This window comes from Symphalangus syndactylus, chromosome 2 (genome assembly GCF_028878055.3).
Source record: "Symphalangus syndactylus isolate Jambi chromosome 2, NHGRI_mSymSyn1-v2.1_pri, whole genome shotgun sequence".
In the NCBI taxonomy this organism is placed as follows: domain Eukaryota; kingdom Metazoa; phylum Chordata; class Mammalia; order Primates; family Hylobatidae; genus Symphalangus; species Symphalangus syndactylus.
In genome coordinates this window covers 42,542,137-42,556,725 of record NC_072424.2, presented here as the reverse complement: position 1 = coordinate 42,556,725, position 14,589 = coordinate 42,542,137, and the positions used below count along the sequence as shown (strand labels likewise).

Genomic DNA, 14,589 nt, shown 5'->3' with positions numbered 1-14,589 from the left:
AGCCAAGGGATTGGAGTTCTTGAAGCTGAAGTACAGATGCACTGGAAATCATTCAGCTAAAAAGCTAGAAAAATGGGCAAAGAGCAGAAGAGTTTTTTAAGTTTTTAAGGGTGTAGCTGCTGACATAAATAATTATAAGATTCGGAGACTGGGTGGCTTCATGAAAAGGTAGAGGTCACTAAATTTGAGGTCAAGCAGTTGAGAGCCAGGATGTTGGTTTAGTTAACCACATGGAATTTGAAGTGACCATCATAAAGGTAGGACTTAGGGAGAAGAGGGTAACTATAAGCCAGGTGCCAAAGTCTTCAGTGAATGAAATGAAAGGGATGGGAATGGCAGGGACAGGAAGCTCAGAAAATAATAAAGTCATATTGTATAAGCACATCTAAAGAGGGATGCCAACTGCTCTCCCCAACTCCAACTGATGCTAGCTGGTGGGAAAAGACCACAGACCCCAGGCTGCTAAATATCTTGCAATGCTTAAGAGAGTATAATGACAGTACAGCAAACTGACCTATCCAAAATGTTACTACTGCTCCTGCTGAGAAACACAGCCATCAAACTGTTTAGAGTGCCTTCTCAAAGAAGCCTGGCTATTCCACGTGTCATGGCATCTCTGAAGCCCTTTCGAAGGATCATTTGTGTCCTCTCTCTACCCCCACACATACGTCCACCACAGTATGGCTCATACTTCATGTATTTTTTTTATTGATTGATTGATCGATTGGAGACAAGGTCTCACTCTGTCACCAGGCTGGAATGCAGTGGCATAATCACAGCTCACTGAAGCCTTGACCTCCTAAGCTCAAGCGATCTTCCCACCTCAGCCTCCTGAATAGCCAGGACTACAGTTGCAAACCACCACACCTGGCTAATTTTTTTTATTTTTTTGTAGAGATGAGATCCCTATGTTGCCCACAGTGGTCCTGAACTCCTGGCCTCAAGCAATCCTCCTATCTCAGCCTCACAAAGTGCTAGGATTACAGGCATGAGCCACCACACCCGGCTACATGTATACATTTAAATGTCACTCTCCCATAGGTACTTCCAGGGCTGAGGCAAGATGCAGTCATCTTTTCATGCCTATCTCTTAATGCTGTGTAAGCACTTCATAAATGTTATAAAAGAGTTCTCGGCCGGGCATGGTGGCTCACGCCTGTAATCCCAGCACTTTGGGAGGCCGAGGCGGGCGGATCACGAGGTCAGGAGATCGAGATCACGGTGAAACCCCGTCTCTACTAAAAATACAAAAAAAAAAAAAAAAAAAAAGTTCTCACAGTCACCAAAGCAGGGAACAGAGCATGAAAAGAATACTCTCCTATGAAGATGGGTCATGAAGCATTTAAGCTTTGACTATAAAGAATGATTTTTTTCTGGCTGGGCGTGGTGGCTCATGCCTGTAATCCCAGCACTTTGGGAGGCCGGGGGGGTGGATCACTTGAAGTCAGGAGTTCGAGACCAGCCTGGCCAACATGGTGAAACTGTCTCTACTGAAAAAATACAAAACTTATCTGGGTGTGGTGACGGGTGCCTGTAATCCCCTCTACCCAGGGGGCTGAGGCAGGAGAATTGCTTGAACCTGGGAGGCAGAGGGTACAGTGAGCAGAGACTGCGCCACTGCACTCCAGCCTGGGTGACAGAGTAAGACCAGGCCTCAAAAGAAAAGAAAAAAGAAAAGAAAAGAAAAGATTTTTCAATAAAGATTAGAAAGGAGGTGGGATACTTTTTCACCAACTGGTAGGATAACATTTTTAAATACTCCCTATGAGAAGAAGTCATGGCTGACACCTAAAAGTAAAAACTCAGGATTTGGAGAATAAAGTTGTTAGTTAACTTGGAAAATCCTTTACCCAGCACACTAAACTAAAAACGACGACGTACTAAATTAGCAAAATTCCTTTGTAGTCCTCATTCTCTAAAAACTTTTTTAAAATTTACTTACCCTAGAGTTTAAATGAGATGCTTATAAATTCATCTTTGCTGTAGGTAAGTAATGAGAGGGTTTTAAAATTTTGTTTCTGTTCCTCCTTTCAAGGGTCCCATGCCTTTCTGTTTTCTTCTTTTTAGTCACTGAGATTATCTCCAAATGTCAAATTTTCAAATTAATCTGTATTTGATATAAATTCTTGAACATGTAGAAAAAGTAGGGAAAACAAAGTGAGTATATCTTACGATTTCAGCCTAGATGAATTCACATTTTGTTGGGGTGGGGGGTTTACTGTTACTCATTTACAGGAAAACAGAAAGATGGAGAAAAACATGTGGAAATAGTAACAATTTTAAAGGAAAACAATTTTCAGGGTAGTACAAAGCAATCCTTAGGTACTTAAAATTTTATTGAAAGACATATTTGCAGGCCGGGCGCGGTGGCTCACGCTTGTAATCCCAGCACTTTGGGAGGCCGAGGCGGGCGGATCACGAGGTCAGGAGATCGAGACCATGGTGAAACCCCGTCTCTACTAAAAATACAAAAAAATTAGCCGGGCGTGCTGGCGGGCGCCTGTAGTCCCAGCAACTCAGAAAGGCTGAGGCAGGAGAATGGCGTGAACCCGGGAGGCGGAGCTTGCAGCGAGCCGAGATAGCGCCACTGCACTCCAGCCTGGGTGAGAGCGCGAGACTCCGTCTCAAAAAAAAAAAAAAAAAAAAAAAGAAAAGAAAGACATATTTGCTCCAAATTTAATGATATCACTTCTTCAGTTTTTCAAACTTGAAATCTTTGATTAATAAGCGTAAACTTCTGTGAAAACATCATAAAATGAATTACTTTTTTGGATTCACAAAATAATTTATTGTAGGCCCTTGGCCTTATTCTCCTTTGGGTTTGGAGAACTCAGTAAAGTATACTTTACAAAGTCTGTGAAAGGAAGTAAGTACTAACAGAAGTGAATACTATTCCCTCCTCATTACTACACAGGCATAACTAAAGAATAAAAACTTTGTGTTTTCTGTAAAAAAGGACTCTGAGAAAAGGAAATTGACAGTGAAAATTCCAAGATGTTCATGGTTAATGTTCACTCAGTAATGAAGTGCTATCATGTGGTACAGAGTTTTATTTTAGTGGCAAGAATTTTTGTAATTATGTAAATGACTTTACTCCTATATTTGGTCTTTAAAAATTGAATATACAGGCATATATCCTTTACAGAATTATGTAAGTAAAATTATAGCCATAATCACATTTAACAATTGCAACGATTTTTAACATCTAGATTACGAATATAAAATAATTTCCTGTATCTCATGTTTAGTTAAAACACTGTGTTATTTGAGGGTAAAATTTTTTTTGTTAATTTTCCCAAATCCCTTCCTGATGATACCTCCACGCACTGGCTTTTCTGGCCACAGCACAAAACTCAGCTGATTATCTACAGAGAACAGTCTACAACTCTATAATTATTCCTGTGCCACCTTCCTGGTTCTAAATGAAAGTATAGACTATCAAACATCCATAATTATGGTTGGAATAATTTCTCCTGTTACATTATTCTTACACTTGCCCACCCCAAAACTTAAACACTTTTCTGCCCACTGACATAATTTCAATACATCTTTCAATTGTAGTTTATTTTTGTTTTTCATAACTCAGAAATATTCAATATTATTTGTATACTAGGAAAGATATATGCCTAATCACCTCCAGAATACTCACAAAAATTAAATAAGCTATCAAATCACATTTTTAAAACTTTCCTTACAATGAAGATTTCTAAAAATTAAATAATGTTCCTATACTTCGGCCAATTTAAAAATAAATCAGTTAGATTCTTTGTTGGAAAGTCTATACGCCAGCATTTCAATTTTTACTATAACTCTTCAAGGAACAAAATATACCCCATACTTGATGACAATCAACAATAATGAGCAGAAGAAAAGATATTTGGAAAGAAAGACAGTTTACAACAGTGAACTTCTGAATGCAAAAAATTTCAGTGCAAAATATTTTTGCACTATTAATACTATTGCAGTCATGTGCTACATAACGACATTTCACTGATGGTCCCATAAAGTTGTAATATTTTTACTGTATCTTTTCTATGTCTAGACATGTTTACATATGCAAATACCATTGTGTTACAGCCACCTATGGTATACAGTACAGTAACATGCTATACAGGTTTGTAACCTAGGAGCAATATGCCATACCATACAGGTATGTAGTAGGCCATACCATGTAGATTTATGTAAGTACACACACAATAACAAAATCCCCCAACACATTTCTCAGAATGTATCCCTGTCATTAAGCGATGCATGACTGTGTATTTTATGTCTAATTCAAGTCAAACACAATTTTTTAATGTTGTATTTGTAATATGAAATGAAGACATGGCAGGGCACAGTGGCTCATGCCTGTAATCCTAGAACTTTGGGAGACTAAGGCAGGCAGATTGCTTGAGCCCAGAAGTTCAAGACCAGCCTGGGAAATATGGTAAGACCCTATCTCTACAAAAAAATTCAAAAATTAACTGGTGCGGTGGTGTGTGCCTGTAGTCCTAGCTACTTGGGAGGCTAAGGCAGGAGGATCACTTGAGCCTTGGAGGCAGAGGTTGCAGTGAGCCAAGATCGCGTCACTGCACTCCAGCATGAGCAACAGAGTGAGATTCTGTCTCAAACAAAGAAAAAAGAAATGAAGACTTGTTTACTTCATTGAGTAAATGTTTACTGAGCACTACGTGCCAGGCATGTTCTCAATATGGGGGATTCACAGGTGATAAAGACAAACATGGTTTTGACTTTTCCATTATCATGAAGCCCAAATTTTTTAAAAATTTATTCTGCAGATGTGATCAAATGAAGTCTATGTTTTATCTTGAATCATTTACATTCAAAAACACTTAATCCTGCAATAAAATGTTAAAAAGTCACAGATGTTACAGAGTCAGGGTTGAAAAAGAGCTCATTAATTCCAAGATGCACACTATTTTACATTTTGACATCTCGAAATCAGTCACATCTTACAATGTGATTAGACTAGACAGCAATGGAGATGGAGTTGGCACTGCCTACACTTGCATCAAAACTTCGGAAGTCAGAATGAGCACTAGGGGCTGGGAAGAAAATCCCAGGTTCAGTGGTAAAGGCACCATTTTAAGGATTTTTTTTGGTAGAGATGGGATATCGCTATGTTGACTGACCAGGCTGGTCTCAAACTCCTGGCCTCAAGCAATCCTCCCATCTGGGCCTCCCAAAGTGGTGGGATTACAGGTGTGAAGCACCACATCCAGCCTTAAGGATTTTTGATGATTCAATATTCAATAAAATATAACAGTTCAAAGTTTTCATTTATTATAGGTGAGGGAAATGAAATTCAGAGTGGTCACACGACTTGCCCTAATTTACAAAGCTGGATAGGTAGAATAGAGTCCAGGTCTGTTTTCTACAGTTATTCACTCTTCTACCAGTGTTCAGTTATACGGAGGAAAAGGGGTGTCACACAAAACAAGTAGGTAAGAAGATGGCTCTAGTTTTGTAACCACGAGCAAGGAACTTAATCCGTCTTTGCCTCAGTTTCTCCATCTATTAAAACAGGGATTTAACAAACCTAACTCACAATACTGCTCTAAGCATTAAATACGTCTAGCAATTATCACAAAGATTGGCATATGGTAAGTACTCCATAAATGTCAACTACTTGAGATCAAACTTTACATTTATTATACACATACACTAAGTCAAGCCCACATATAGTTGTTTGTCTAAAGCACTTGAAAACTAAATAAACTGGTCAAATGTTTGAAGTGATAAATACAATGAAAATTTCCACCTTAACAATGTTTTGTCCAGATAGTATGCCAAGAACCCAGTAGACCTACCTGCAAGAAACCATACAAAAAGCAAGATTCCAGGCTGGCATGACGATCAAATTACGTACTTCAATGCATGTGAATGCATTTATAAGCACAATCTCAATACATAAACAAGGAACAAAATATTTAAAATGTATGAACAGATCATTTCTTTTTGCTTTCTTTAAAATACTATATCAGAATCACCTGAGGAACTTGATAACAATTTTTTTAAAAAATATTATAACTACGTATATTAAGCCTGGTTAAAACCACAAGTTTTAGTGGTTTAAGCCTTACTAGGTCAGGTCTTCTGATTTTGAGAGTTTAAGTGAAAATCTAAATTATAACACAGTATGTGGAGTAAACCTGCTCCAAATATTAGTTTCTACATTATTGTTTCTATAAAAATAATAATCTTCTGTATTTTAATATCAACTCATCACATATTAAATATTTCAGTCAAATCAAAATTTCAGTTGAAATCTTCAATCTAAAAAATACACAGTTAAGCGCTTAAAAAGTAATTTTAACCACTAGGAAATGTTAATGATTAACTCACATTTGTTTCTGTTTCACTCCATGACAAAGTCTATAGGACACCCTGCAGAGAGGAAAACTCACATTAATATACCCATAATTTTATTTTCAGAAGCTTCTGGTAATCAAAGCCTTATTATGAGGTGTCTTCATGTTACCACTGCGCAGTAGCAAACTTAAAATATTCTAAAGATTAATCTATTTTCTCATGTTTTTTTTTTAATGCTTTTGTTAAAATCTCAACAAGTAGTAACATGTTATCTAAATTTAAACCTTAATCACATGACCCGATAGGTGAACTCTGCCTATTAATTCTAAAACTTTTAATAATAGTTTGCTTATGTTTGAGACTTAAAACAAAACAAAACAATAACATACTGCACTACGCCCATCCTAGATATTTTCTAGGATCAGTCTATCTGGAGCAGGGCAGGCTGTGGTTGAGGGTGGTTGGGTCAGCAGGAAAGAGCCTTATGACCAGCTCTGAACGCCTCCACGGTGAGCAGCACCTCGAGTTAACCGACCAAGCACCAAAGGGTGGTACAGCTCAAGGTTGCATTTAGGAGACTCCAGCCTCGGCCGCCCGTGACTCCTCGACGAGCCCCACCTCTTTCGGTTCCAGCATCCGGCCCGCCCCTTCCTCCCAAGCTACCACAGTATCGCCCGCCGAGCTCCCGGGCTGCGGGAAGTGACGGAAACAAAAACTTGGTACACAAAGAAGGGCTGGGTCAGAAGTGAGGTCCCAGCCTGACAAGAAGGGCGACTTTTCTAAAAAAACTTAGCGGCAAGTTAACGGGAAGCGCGGCGACACAGTTCCTAGGATTGTGGGGGGCACTCTGCCGCCAGGAAGTCTCATCCTTTGTCCTTTGAGAGGCCTCCTTGAAGCCGAAGGCTCTAAGTGCCCCTGGGCAACCCTTGACTCGATCTCCATTACGGGCCCTCACTGACGGCAGCCATAAGAGTTGCATCCGGATATATTGAATCGCCGCGGCCAGAGTCTCCCGGAAGTGACGCAACGCGGAGGGATCCGCGTTCGGCTGCGGGAGACCGAAAGGAAGTGGTTCCCGGAAGCGGCTGCAGCTGGGAAGCTGGTGACGGGGCGGGGGTAGAGTGGGAAGAGAGGTTGTGGGTCTTACAACCAACCAATCCCAACACGTTTTACGTGTCAGGCAGGCATTGTGCTGAACACCTCATTGGCAAGCCATTTAATCCTTTCCTTACAATCCCAGCAGTCAGAAATGTATCACTTACATTTTATATATGGGGAAACTAAGGCTAAGAGAGGGCAAGTAAATTTGTCTGAGATCGTATAGCTGGTACTTGGTGGACGTGGGCTATCTCAGACACCACGTTCTCCGTGGTGACTCCATTTTGTAAAACCAGAGCCGCTGGCCTGTGGTATCCTCCTAAGCCCCTTTAAGTTAGGCACTCTGTTGCCCCGAGAGGGGCCAACTTGTAGCCAGTATGCTCTTTATGGTGAACACAAGGCCCAACTGTGTGCTTGGGTCCGCTTGGCTGAACCTCGGATTTCACTTAGTCTCTGACACCTTGCCTTTGCAGCGTTCTCCGTCTTTGCAGTGCTGGTTACCTGAGGAAACTGTCAATGATTGCTAGGCTCTGGGGAGCATTTTAGCTCTGATTAGGCCCTTTTAAATCCAGGACTAAGACAATTAGAGGCTTCTCACCATCACCAAATACTCTAGCTGGCCTAAATAGAGGGCCAAGGACCATAATCTCGGACTTTCCACCAGATCAAGTGTTTGTTTGGCTTCTGTTTCTTTAGAATATGACTGAAAACCAACCTATCGTTTGTTAAATCTTCTTTCTACATTAACCAGTACTCAAATAATAAAGTGGGAATAGCCACTAAGGCTGTGTTTTTGTAAAAACAAATTATGCCTATAAAAACAGAAGAAATACATCAAAATTAACAGTGATAGTGTTTGAATAGTGGGTGATTTTATTTTTTTTCTCTCTGCTTTCTCTTTTGCATGTCTGCTATAATACCCTTTTAAAATAGAAAAATAAGCAAACTGGCTATGGTAAAAACATTTTTAATTGCCTGCCGGTATAATGACGACAAAGGCATGTTGTCACATTTTGATAAATGACCGTCCTTGATACAAATCACATAGAGAAATCCTGTTCGACTAGAAAAGCATTGGATTTTTGTGAGTCAGTGTATTCTCAAATTTTTTGATATTTTGTTTTGGTTCTATAATCCTCACAGGAAAAGTAAAAAAGCAAATTGATGTTTTTCACACACTTTCATATGAGAATATGCTACCACCAAAAGTCTTCCCTAAAACAAAGTTGCAGGGGTCAAGGCGTGTGGGGCGTGGGTACTTGAAATGCTGGAGAACAAATATAAAAAGCTGTTTTTATTCTGGCTGCTTTGGGGTACAGTTTTAAGCAATTTATTTCAGACTGCCAAAGAAAGCTTTATTCTTTATTCACATGCTCTACTTCCCACTATTGCTTATCAGTGACTTCTAAAGCAGTGACAAAACAAGAAAAAGAAGATAGAAAGGAAAAATGAGAAGGGATCACGGGAAGAAGAAAATGCAGAGGAACAAAGACAGATGGTGATATTGGGGTTGGGGTTACTTTTGAACTCCAGGGTAGCATGTAACAGCCTTCTTATCCAAGTCCTGGCACAGGCCTGGTTGCCTACTAAAAGGTAAATTAGCATCTATGATGTTCCTGCTCACATACTCAGCATCCACAGTGATAACTCTTACTAAAAATTCATCTTGATGTTCATTCAAATTAGACATATATTTTAACAAAAATGGAGTGGTTGAACAACAAGAAATGTAAAGTAAAATCCCATCATTTTTCCTGTTTTTTTATCTTACCATGTCATTCATTCATCCTGTGGTTAGTAGCATAACTATAAATTGGAAGTTTTGCCTGCAGCATTATAAAGCAACAACTATGAAACGCCAAAGTGAGGTGCTGACAAGATGCATGTTTTCCGAAGAAATGTCTTTACATTAGTCTGGCTCTGATGAGAAGTTGTTATGGTGGGATTAAATGTGCAACAATTTTACTAGAGGAAACACCTGTGAGAGAGAATGGGAGGGAGCCAAGCGAGGCTGGGAGAGGCTGCAAGTCTGAAACTGAGTGAAGGACAGAGAGAGGGAAGGGTGGTGGAAGTTTCCTGGACTGCCAAACAGTGTAAGCAAGATTTAGAAAGGCTATTGGAAATCCTCAAGCCAAAATCACCTATCAGAGGAGTCCTTCTTTCAGGAACCAGCCTGCATTATCATCTGTGCTGCTCTCAGTCACCGGCTGGAGCAGCCTGTGGGTGAAAATGTGGCCAGGGAATTCAGAGTGCAGCAAGCATCTGGAGCCCTTGATCAGTTTTGCTCCCTGTATTGGCAGCCACAGTCCAAGAACTGGTTTTGCCACTATTGGAAACTTTCACCAGTTTCATGGGTTAAAAGAAGATGTTGAAAGAGATGAGTTTATGAGGAGAAGTTTTGGGGAGAGCCATTGTTAGGCTTCCCCACTCACCTTCAAGTCTAGTGAAGGGGGCTTCAATAGCAATACTCAGAGAACTTGACATGCATTCCCTGGGTTTTGAGAGGTACAGTAGTATTGTGACTCACATCTGGGAAATCCCAGGGGTAGGAGAGACGGGCCAGTGAGAATTTTGGCATAGGACTGAAGGAGAGTTGCTATGTTGGGATCTGTAGTCACTGCCGTAGTTTGTCAAGGCAAATGATGCCTGAGCGTTTCTCGTGCAGCAGATGTGGGCCACGTGATAAAAAAGAGAAAGTTGGCCTGAGACCTTTTTGACTCTTGTGTATGGAGAGAATCTGTATGGTATGGATTATTAGAGAAGCCATAGCTGTAGATGGAGCAATAGCTGGAGGAATAGAATGCATTTCCTATCTAGAGTGACCAACTTGTCCAGTGTGCCTTGGACTTTCCCTGCTTTAGTACCAAAATTCCCAAGTCCTAGGAATCCATGTTTGATCATTGTACGTGTCATAGGAGTTGCAGCATCCAACAAACCTAAAAATCACCTGTGAGAGTGAGTCAAGTTTAAGTTTCAAGCAGGTCTAGAGTGTAAAACCAGCTTATGACCATGCCAGGATTAAAGTAGATTTTAGCAGAGGATAATTGGAAAATGACGCTGAAACAAAAACAATTTCACACTCTTTTTTTGGAGTGTATATTAGTCTCTTGACACAGCCAAAATACCGTAGACTGAGTGGCTTACACACAGAGATTTATTTTCTCACCGTTCTGGAAGCTCAAAATTCAAAACCAGGGTTTTGACCAACTTGCTTTCTGGTGAGGGGCATTCTTCCTGGGTTGCAGATGGCTGCCTTCTCACAGTAGCCTCATATGGCCTTTCCTTGGTACATACTTGAGATGAAGAGGCATGGGAGAGAAAGAGAGAACTTTCTGGTGTATCTTCTTATAAGACACTAATTCTGTCAGATCAGGGACCCACCCTTATGACCTCATTTCATCTTAATTAGTTCCTTAGAGGCCCCATCTCCAGATATAGCCACAGTGGGGGTTAGGGCTTTAACATATGAATTTGAAGGGCACACAAACATTCAATCCATCACAGAGTGTGACTCTGCAACACAGAGATACCTTTTTTGGGTAGGGGGGTTTATGAGAACATTAGGTCTGTGTTTATGTCTCGCACTCTTAAGGAGAAGTTATGCTATGGTGACTTTGCAGCCCTATATCTTTATGAACAAATGTAAATATGATGTCTGGAGATCGTTTGTGACACTTTTAGAGCTCTTTAGACATTACTTTAATCTTGTCAAGGAAAGTTGGATACCCAGAGAACCATGTTATTTTTGTGTTCTGCAGAGCAGAGGATGTCACACACTAATGTTCACACTACTGAACTTATGAGGAAACCCACAACAGACTCTGTGTACATAGTGATCAGGACTTGGGCTAAGCCCTGGGGCTTGTACTTAGCTACAGTGACTTAGTAAACAGTGGAACTGTTCTGATAAGGGATATGGTACTGCTTCTATTTATGAAATTTGATTTTTTTAAAGTTAACACAGGATTGGTTAATAAGAGAATATATCCTCTTACATCTTTCTTACAAGTATGAACTCAAGTAGTTGTAGGACTGCAGCTTAAAAGGCCAATATGTTGGCCGGGCGCGGTGGCTCACGCTTGTAATCCCAGCACTTTGGGAGTCCGAGGCGGGTAGATCACGAGGTCAGGAGATCGAGACCACGGTGAAACCCCATCTATACTAAAAATACAAAAAAAATTAGCCGGGCGTGGTGGCGGGCGCTTGTAGTCCCAGCTACTCGGAGAGGCTGAGGCAGGAGAATGGCGTGAACCCGGGAGGCGGAGCTTGCAGTGAGCCGAGATTGCGCCACTGCACTCCAGCCTGGGCGACAGAGCGAGACTCCGTCTCAAAAAAAAAAAAAAAAAAAAAAAAGGCCAGTATGTTAAGAATAAATTGCTGTTAAACAAAACAAACCAAAAAAAAGACAGACATAGATTTGAGCCTCCTTTAGCATCCATTTGATCCTTCCAGGAGGCATAGCTGTTTTTAATTCCTTAAGGGGTATAATAGTTGGCATTATGTTCAGCTATGAGGAAGTTAATAGAAATTTCCAAAATAAGTTTATTTAAACATGACATAAATTAATTTTTTTCTTTTAAGAAGTCTAGATGAAATCAATTTAGACTTCGTATAGTTATTCATGAGGTGAGGATTCCAGGCTCCTCCTATCTTGTTGCTCCACTCTCTGTGGTGTCCATTTTCCAAGGTAATTTCATGATCTAAGGTGGCTGTTAGAGCTGTAGCCATTCCAGTGAACAGGAAAGACTAGGAGATTCCAAGAAAAGCACAGTTGTTTCATTTAAGGATAGTTCCCAAATGTTACACACAAGCCTCTGCAAGACATGTGGAAAAGGTAGTATTTTATTTTCTGGTAAGCCAGTGCCTAGCTAAAAAATTAGTTTTTATTACTCTATAACAAGGGTCAGCAAATGATGGCCAATTGGTGAGTTGCCTGTTTTTATAAATAAAATGTTAATGGAACACAGCCATGCTCATTTTACCTGTCGTCCATGTCTACATGTTCTTTTAAATGATTTTATTGACATAATTCACATTATACAATTCACCCACTTAAAGTGTAAAATTCAGTGGCTATTAGCATTCACAGAATTATGCATCTATCACAACAATCAATTCTAAAACATTTCCATTGTCCTGAAAAACCCCACGACCTTCAGGTATCTCTCCAATCCCCCGTATCTGCCACCCCAATCTTTCTGTCTGTATAGATTTGCCTACTTTGGACTTTTCATGTAAGTGGAATCATACAATAATATGGGTCTTTTGTGTCTAGCTTCTTTCACTTAACATAATGTTTTCAAGATTCATCCATATTGTAGCATGTATCGGCACTCCATTTCTTTCTGTGGTCAAATATTCCATTATATGGATATACCACAGGGTGTTTATTCATTCATCAGTTGATGGACATTTGGGTTGTTTCTTCCTTTTAGCTATTGTGAATAATGCTTCTATAAACATTCATGTACACATTTTTTGTGGGCATATGTTTTCATTTCTCTTGGGTATATTCTTAGCAGTAAAATTACTGGGTCTTATGGTAAATGTATGTTTAACCATTTCAGAAACTACTAGAATATTTTCCAATGTGACTGTACCACTTTCCCATCTTCAGAGGCATGTTTGTATCTGAATGCATATCTCCTAACATATGTTTTAAATAAATAAATAAGTAAATACATGCAGGGAAAAAAATAATAGCTCAGAAAGAGAGAGAATCCCATTGTTATTCTGGTTGTCCTTAAGATTTGCTCTATCCCTCTCCTATCTGAGGTTTGATTATTATGTGAGCGAATAAATCCACTTTTTTTTTTTTTGTGACAGAGTCTCACTCTGTCACTCAGGCTGGAGTGCAATGGCATGATCTTGGCTTCCTACAACCTCCTCCTCCCAGGTTCAAGCGATTCTCCTGCCTTAGCCTCCTGAGTAGCTGGGATTACAGGCACATGCCACCATGCCCAGCTAATTTTTGTATTTTTAGTAGAGATGGGGTTTCGTCATGTTGGCCAGGCTGGTCTTGAATTCCTGACCTTAGGTGATCTGCCCACCTTGGCCTCTCAAAGTGTTGGGTTACAGGCATGAGCCACCACTCCTGCCAATCCTCCTTTTTATTTGAGCTATTTTGCATTGGGTCTCTGATAATTGCAAACAAAGGCAACTTGCAACTAATACAGAATGTGAACCTGCTAGAAGAGTTGTACAGCCGTGACATTATTCATGCTGAAAGGAGGTGGCTATTAGAAATAAACACTTGAAAAATACAACTTTCTATCAACTGTGATAGAAATCAGTAGTGACAACCAATATCAGTTTCCTCCTCTTATTTTTGGGCATGCAGCTAGACTATGTTTCCCAGATCCCCTTGTACTTAGATAGGATTATATGACTAGATGTCACCAGTGGAATGTGAGAAGTGATGGGTGTCATGACTGTAGTGGTTAAATATGGATATTGACTTCTTTTTCTACTTTCCTTTTCTGAAGGCCAGGTGTGGAGAATTCAGAGGACTCTGCCTCTTGGGGAAAGTGGAGCTACTAGATATTAAAAACTTAGGTCCCTGAATGACTGCATGGAGTAGAACACTTTCATTATGTCTGTTAACCCATATTGGACTGGGACATGAAAAAGCAATAATCCTTTATTCTGTTAAAATACCAAAGTAAAACAAAAACAAAAAGAAAAACAGCAGGTAGCCTACTTTAGTACATCAACAGCCTTAAAATATTCCCTTATGGATTTTGATGGGACTGGCTAATTTGGGCAAAAAAATATGGCATAAAATATCAATCATCTGAATAAATGTGATTAAGATTTAACCAAGGTCATCATGAGAAATATTATAGTAGTATAGCTATTGGTGGTACCTATTCAGAGGATCACACACTAGTTTCCATATCCAGTTTGTGGAAGTCTTTGAAGCAATGTTTAAAGATGAGTTACCTAGAGATTTTGTGAACATAAAAATGTGGATGATCTAGAGGACAGAAGCGATTACCCTGATGAATATGTAAAAGTTGTCACTATGAATGTCTATCACTGAAATCTCACATCATTTGTATTATTCAAATATGTGTCCAGTGAGGCAAAAGAACTCATGGTATTAATTTGAATGCCACATATTGGTTCTTTAGAAATCATTTCCCTCCTCCTTTAGAAATCACTTCCTCCTTCACC

The 14,589-nt window shown here is 39.8% G+C and overlaps 1 long non-coding RNA gene across 2 annotated transcripts in view; it reads right to left on the bottom strand.

Moving 5' to 3' along the window:
* The window catches only part of LOC129468514 (uncharacterized), a 37,813-nt gene extending 30,446 nt beyond the window's left edge, over positions 1-7,367 (bottom strand). The window contains exons 1-3 of one of the 2 annotated variants that reach the window (XR_010118274.1): positions 6,705-7,367; positions 6,349-6,390; positions 1,943-2,125 (exon numbers count right to left, since the gene is read on the bottom strand). This is a non-coding gene — a long non-coding RNA (uncharacterized lncRNA). The remainder of the gene's footprint in view (positions 1-1,942; positions 2,126-6,348; positions 6,391-6,704) is intronic. The other variant, XR_010118275.1, reaches the window with a different exon arrangement.
* Positions 7,368-14,589: the final 7,222 nt, after the last annotated feature.